The following is a 7091-nucleotide window of genomic DNA, read 5'->3' on the forward strand; positions in this document are numbered from 1 at the left end:
ACTAAACAACTCTATTTCTGCAAACAACTGAGGTATAACATGAGTGGAGCCAATCTATGCAGAGAATGACATCAAAATCAGTTATCTCTAGCTCCACGAGCTCAATTGAGGTGACTTTCTGGGATACTATGACCAAATAGTTTCTATATACCCATACGGCTATAATAGATTTACCCACTAGGGCAGACACTAAAAAAGGCTCTGCTAGAATTTTAGGATTGACACTAAAATTGAAAACTAAATAGGGGTTATAAAAGAAAGTAAAGCTTTGGGGTCTAATAAATCATACACATAAAGATGAAAAACTTGTATCGTACCCATAACCATATCAGGAGAACTTTTCTGATCCTAACAAGACTAGAGTGCATACAATTTATTATGGAACTGACCACTGGTGGCATTGGAAGTGGTGCCCTATTGGGTCGAATGACCTGCTGGTTCTGCTGAAGAAGTATTTTGGCCCTGTTGGCGATCATTTCTGCCCCTCGGTGCCACTACCGTGAACTCTCGAATCCTGTGGCCTGGCTTGCCATATCCAAAACACATATCACTACCAGCCTTACATATTTCCTGATAATTCCTACCATACTTCTCGCAGAGCAGATTAGTACGACCACCGTTCATACTTTCCTAGGACTTAGAGCCTGGCGTTCTATCTCGACTGTCATTCCTGAACTTTGGCACTGGTGTACTAGCTGAAGATAGAGCTGGGGATGAGAACTTCTGATAGAACTAAGAATGGTTTCCACCCTCTGACCTCGGCTGAGAAAAGTTAAAGATACTTATTTTGGCTATTTTATTCTCTCTCTCTTTCTCCTTAAGATTCTCTTCCTCAATCTGCTGAGCATAAACTATAAGACTAGATAGGTCCATCTACTAAATCAATATAGTAGTCCGACATCCTTGACCACACTATCAGATACACCAAAAACAAACTTACTCATTCTAGACCTGTTATCAGCCACCATCGAAGGAGCATATCTCACTAACTTAGTAAACTTAAGTGAGTACTCCTTCATACTCATACTAGCCTGCTTTAGGTTTATAAACTCCTGCACCTTAGTTTTCCTCAACTCTAATGGGAAGAACCTATCTAAGAAAGTCATGGCAAACTCCTTCCACTCTATAGGCCCTGTCTCGACACCCCTATCCTTTTTCTACTACTTACACCACGTGTGAGCTATATCCTGTAATTGGTATGCAACCAACTCTGCACTCTCACTCGAAGTGAAACCCATGATATCTGTCACTTTTTGAACCATATCAAAAAACTCCAATGGATCCTCCTCAGAGTTGGATCCCAAAAATATAAGGGGATTTATTTGGGTAAAATGCTGAATCCTAGCTGCAGTTGTATTTTCCACTGGATTGGCTGAGGCAACAAACTGTTGATTGGTCTGAATACCTACCGACTAAGCAAAAGTAGTAAAAACAGCTTTGAACTCAATGTGAGAGACATTTTCATTCAGGGGATCTTTTTGAATAGGCAGTGGTGCAGGTTCATTCTCATTTCTTCTTCCATTATTTATAAAAGCATCTTTGAACTCAATGTGAGAGACATTTTCATTCAGGGGATCTTTTTGAATAGGCGGTGGTGCAGGTTCATTCTCGTTTCTTCTTCCATTATTTATTTCCGAAGGCATAGTCTATAAATGGAATAAAAGATGAGTTAGAAAGAAATTTTAAGTAGAGCTTATGCTCTTTCACACGACATATATACTGAAAGAAGGGAAACTTTTCCTAAAATATCTCATAGCCTCTTGTCCATAAGTGCGGTGCGCTTCACATCTATGCACAAGACTCTACTTAACACAGATTTCAGACTCCCTAGGACACTTTAAAACTCTGGGCTCTAATTTCAAGTTTTTTCATAACCCGAGCCTACCCGCTAGTTATAACAACGGTACTTACGGTCACAAGTGACCACAAACTAACCCAGGAGCTGGTACCTGCTGTGAACATCGAATAAAATATGAATCAAAAAATATGTGCAAAAAATAAACTGAGAAAGTAATATATATCTGAATACTGAAATACAAAATATTGAATGTCTGAAACAATTGATAAGAATTGAAAGTAACTAACTGACTGTTTGAAAGCCTCTAAACTGACTGTGGGTTGATGGGATAGATCCCCAACTAACTCTAACTGACTGAATAAAATAAAATACTGAAATAACTAAATAAACAAACATATCCTCGATGGATGAGGACTCACCAGTACGGATGTTGGATTATGCAGAGCTATCTAACTGCGGTTGGGAAACTGTACATCTGAACCAATGATATAAGACATCATAGCGCAAAGAAGAGTATGTGGTTAGTACTTTAAATGTACTGGTATATGAGATGAGGTTAGGCTGATATACATAGGGTACAGTGCATATGAAATAAGGACTAACCAAATAGCATGAGATAACTGAAAATGAATGTAGGAAAAATGTAGCATTTGAGAATGCAAGACCAAGCATAAATCTATAATCTGATATAAGTCTGAATTTTGAAAGGTTACAAACTGTATAACTAAATAATTAAAGGTATATACAATTGGTTAAGCAAACCTAAATTGAGAATACACTGAAGTACTGTACTGAGACTATGGGAGGTATCATCTAACTAACATGCCCCAATCTGAGCTAATTGGGATCCAACTTGTAACCCCAGTTGGAAGGGTGTTAGTACCATGCCATGGGTACTAATACTAGCTGTGTGGATCAATAAATCTGGTGTCCCGAAGGACCAGGGTGTCAAGCCTAAACTGATGGGTGACCCTTGAGATAAAGTCAAGCCTAAACTGATGGGTGACCCCTCATATCCTACACTGGCTATGTAGTTCTGGAAAATAGGGATTGATACTAATGACTCTACCCAACTGACGGGGAAGCTTCCATCCCTGTATTCGCTTGGTGCTAAATCCTACTCCCAACTGAGCTAACACTAGTACTGGACTGAAGTAAACTCAACTAAATGTCATTATATAACTGATAGTGCTCATCATGAATATGAATATCTAAGTATAGTGATAAAAGTCATGGATTAATTGTCTGAATACTTAAAAAGATGAATTCATGATAATAACATAGGTATTGGATATTCATAACCCACCAGCACTGAATGGAATCAATAGTAATACTATATAAAAGCTTTAAAACCGTAGTAGGGGATCATTGTTCAAAACCTAACACTTAGGCATTTTATGAAACACATGAGATTCAAGAACTTAAGCATGGGAATGGGTAAAGCATGCAAGAATAACATGATTACAAAACTAAAATCATAACTTAGGGATTTAACATGAAGATTACAACATTTAAAACATGTAATGGCTTATCTCACTTGAAAACACTTATAAACATAACTTGTAATTGAATTCACAAGAGATTCATGGAGATATTTAAACTTAAACATGAAAAACTCATAATTTAAAACCAAAAAGGGATTCTTGGACTCCATGGGTTAAAGGAACCCATGGATAAACAACACATATACCTCGCTAGATGATTTTGTGAAGATTCTTGGGAATTTCTTGATGTTTAAATCTTGAAATCCTTGATTCCTTGAGAATGTGTTAGGGTTTGTTCTTGAGTTGGAAAATGGTTTTCTTGAGAGCTTTTATGAATAAAGGGTCAAATAATGCTCCTTGGGGACCTAAATTTCATGTTATGGACGAGTTTGGCTGAGGGAAATTAACCCAAATACCCTTAATGACGAGGAACAAAAGCTAGATAAAAAGGAGAAGGGGCACCGTGGGCTCTAGAGCAGCGGGCTAAGCCCCATGTTGCAGGCTAATCCTAGTGCCCTCACAGTTTTTTTCTCCAAACACGCCCCTATGCTCGTTTAAAAATTTTAAAACTCACCCAAGACACACCTTTAATAATCCCGATCATGAATCAACTTAAAAATTAATTTTATGAGGTCGAAAAGGTCATAAATAAAATCATCGAAGTTTAGGGGCCTTCAAAATGACTAAGTACCAACACTTGGTGAAATTTCTAAGTCTTGGACCCTCCTTTAACATGCAATTGTGAACTGAATTGAGATAGGATCTTACAGGATATTACAGTTACTCATGAAATTAAAGAGAGGACATATACCCACATTTTCATTCAATTGGTCCATCATAATCTAAATAAGAGTAAACCTAAACTCGAATCTCAATTTACAACCAAAATCTCTTGGAATAAGACTAACAAATTGTTCTCAACTCAAAAATAGAGTGTTTCTTCTCTCCTCAAAACTAAAAATTTAGAAAAAGATACCCTAATTGTGCAAGGGTTTAGCCTTTTGTATCTTTGGGATTCAGCTCTGTAAAATTCTAGTTTTGCCCTTGAAAATTTCTTTGCCTATCGGGATCGCCTTCTCTTGGCTGGGATCATGATTCTACGATCACATAGTTTCTTACTGTGATTGCATAACTTTGACTTTCTGACTAATGAAGATTGCGATCCAGCATCTGAGGGTCGTCTCCTGGACCTGATTCTTCAGCTCTTCTTGCTCATTTTACTTCTCTTCCAACTTTGTACTAACTCATTTCCATCAAATTCCCTGCAAGATCATAAAAGATGGATATTAATGCAATGAAATAAAGAATTAGTCTCATTTACATAATTAAATCATTGTAGTGTACAAGAATAAATGAGTGATAAATTTGCCACTCACCATAAAATATGACCATTTTATCAATTTATCAACCACTATGAGAATAGAATTTTTATGCTTAAAAATAGGAATCCCCTCAATGAAATCCATTGCTATGTCTTTCCAAAAAGCCTCAGGAATAGGTAGGGGTTGAAGTAATCCAAGATAGTGAACATTCTCATTCTTAATTCTTTGGCATATACACATACAACAACCCATTGACATATATCAAACTTTACATTTGGCCAATATAAAACCATACTAAGTCTTTAATAAGTGCCCTATTAGCCAGAATGTCCCCCCAAATGGGGGCTAATGAAAAGCCACAAAAATCCTGTTCCTTAGGTCTATAGCTTTGCCCACCCAAATCTTTCCATTAAATCTGATAATTCCTTGATGTAACGAAAAAGTAGGCTTCCCAGTAGGATCAGTAATGAGTTCAAATAATCAGCTGCAAGGCAATGGGGTCATACTCTTAGCTCAAAGTAACTTCTTTCATCCAAGTAGGTTCCACCATAGTAATAACATTAAAAGTGGGGTCATTTTCTTGTCTCCTAGAGAGGGCATCAGCAACCCTATTTTTAGTTTCTTTTTTGTATTGAACTTTATAATCCAAACCCAAGAGCTTAATTAAATCCTTTTGCCGCAACACAGTAGTAATCCTCTATTCTAATAGATACTTCAAGCTATGATGATCTGTTCTAATTATAAAATACCCCCTTGCAAGTAGTGTCTCTACCTATACATAACTGAAAGGACTACCAGGTATTTCTTTTTATATATGGATAAACCTAGGTGTTTAAGAGCTAGAGCCTTGCTGAAAAATGCAAGTGGTTTACCCTCTTGCATTAATACTGCTCCTATATAAGCTTGTTGAAGTCTACTAATGCCAAAACAAGGGAGGTACTCATGGCCAGTTTCAAGGTCTCAAATTCCTCTTCAGCCTCTTCTTTCTAGTGGTAATAATTCTTTTTCAAGAGGTTGGTCAAGGTCTTAATAATTACCCCATAGGACCTTATAAACCTCTTATAGTAACCCGTAAATCCTAGAAAACCTCTCAAGGATTTAAGAGATTTAGGAACAGGCTGGTTTATCATGGTAATAATCATGGCAGGATCAGTAGACACACCCTCTTTAGTGATTATATGGCCTAGGTGTTCTACTTTGTTTTGACCAAATTAACACTTGGAGAGCTTAGTATAGAGGTGATCCTTTCTTAGTATATCTAGCACTGTTCTCTGATGAACCAGATGCTCCTCTATTGTACAACTATACACCAAATATCATAAAATAAAACCAAGACAAATTGCCTTAACTGATGTCTAAGAACCTGATTTGTTGAACTCTGAAGAGTGGTTGGTGCATTAGTCAACTTAGAAGGCATTAATTTGAATTCATAATGCCCCATATGAGTCCTAAATATAATATTATACACATCATTATCATGTATCCTGATTTGATGCTATCCAAAGCTTAAATCAATTTTAGAAAAGATGAAAGACCCATTTAACTCATCTAACAAGTTATCAACCAAGGAGATAGGGAATTTATACTTAATATTCAGTTTATTTAACTCCCTATAATCAATGCAAAACCTCAAAGTCCCATATTTAATCCTAACTAGCAATACAGGGGAAGAGAACGGGGAGTGACTAGGCTGAATTATGTCATTTTCCATCATCTCTTTAACTTGCTTTTTAATCTTATTTAAGAAAAAAAAATTATATCTATAGGGCCTAATACTCACTGTAATTGATTTAGGTTTGAAGGGTATGATGTGATCATATTGCCTCTAAGGTAGAAGTGTTGTTGGCTCTTCAAAAGCATCAGGGTACTGCTGAAGTATTTCACTTATCCCTGCATGTAATGCTTCATCTGTCTTTAATTCTGCAGCTAATATTGTGAATAAATATGCCCAGATGGTTTGTCCTTTCTTGATTAATTGTTTCACCCCTCATGTTGTCATGCTTTTCAACAAGTCTTGACAATTTTAATTATACTCTTCTCCCATTGTGAATCACATGTACCTTGTAGTCCACAAAATTTAGTAGTATCAGATTGTGAGCATTCATCCAATCACCCCAAGAATCATGTTATTACCCCCAATCTTAGGAGTCTCACAAACTCTTCAAATACTATCCCTTGAATTTTCCATTTTAATTTAGAACATAAGTGTAAACTCATTATTTGACTCATATTTGCCACTGTACCCCTCATTAGTAATGCCTCTTGAATGTAACAACCTATTCTCTTGGATGTCTCCAGGTTTAGGAAAATGTGGTACTTTCAGAGTTAAGAAGCACGGTCAAAATACTCTTCTTATCATCATCTTAAAGTGTAATTGTGTTAGGCACCTTAGTTCCAGATAAAGCATTGACATTAATTACTTCATCAATTATGTATTCACCTTGGAATCTCCCTATATCACAACTATCTTCTGGTTGAAACTCCACC

General features: G+C 36.6%; 1 long non-coding RNA gene across 1 annotated transcript; it reads right to left on the minus strand.

Moving 5' to 3' along the window:
- Window positions 1–4009: 4009 nt before the first annotated feature.
- Window positions 4010–4967, minus strand: LOC124899689. The gene is made up of 2 exons (XR_007057045.1): window positions 4659–4967; window positions 4010–4544 (listed from the first exon to the last, which is right to left on the minus strand). It is a non-coding gene; the product is annotated as an uncharacterized LOC124899689 (long non-coding RNA).
- Window positions 4968–7091: the final 2124 nt, after the last annotated feature.

The sequence above is a fragment of the Capsicum annuum genome, chromosome 6 (assembly GCF_002878395.1).
Source record: "Capsicum annuum cultivar UCD-10X-F1 chromosome 6, UCD10Xv1.1, whole genome shotgun sequence".
NCBI lineage: Eukaryota > Viridiplantae > Streptophyta > Magnoliopsida > Solanales > Solanaceae > Capsicum > Capsicum annuum.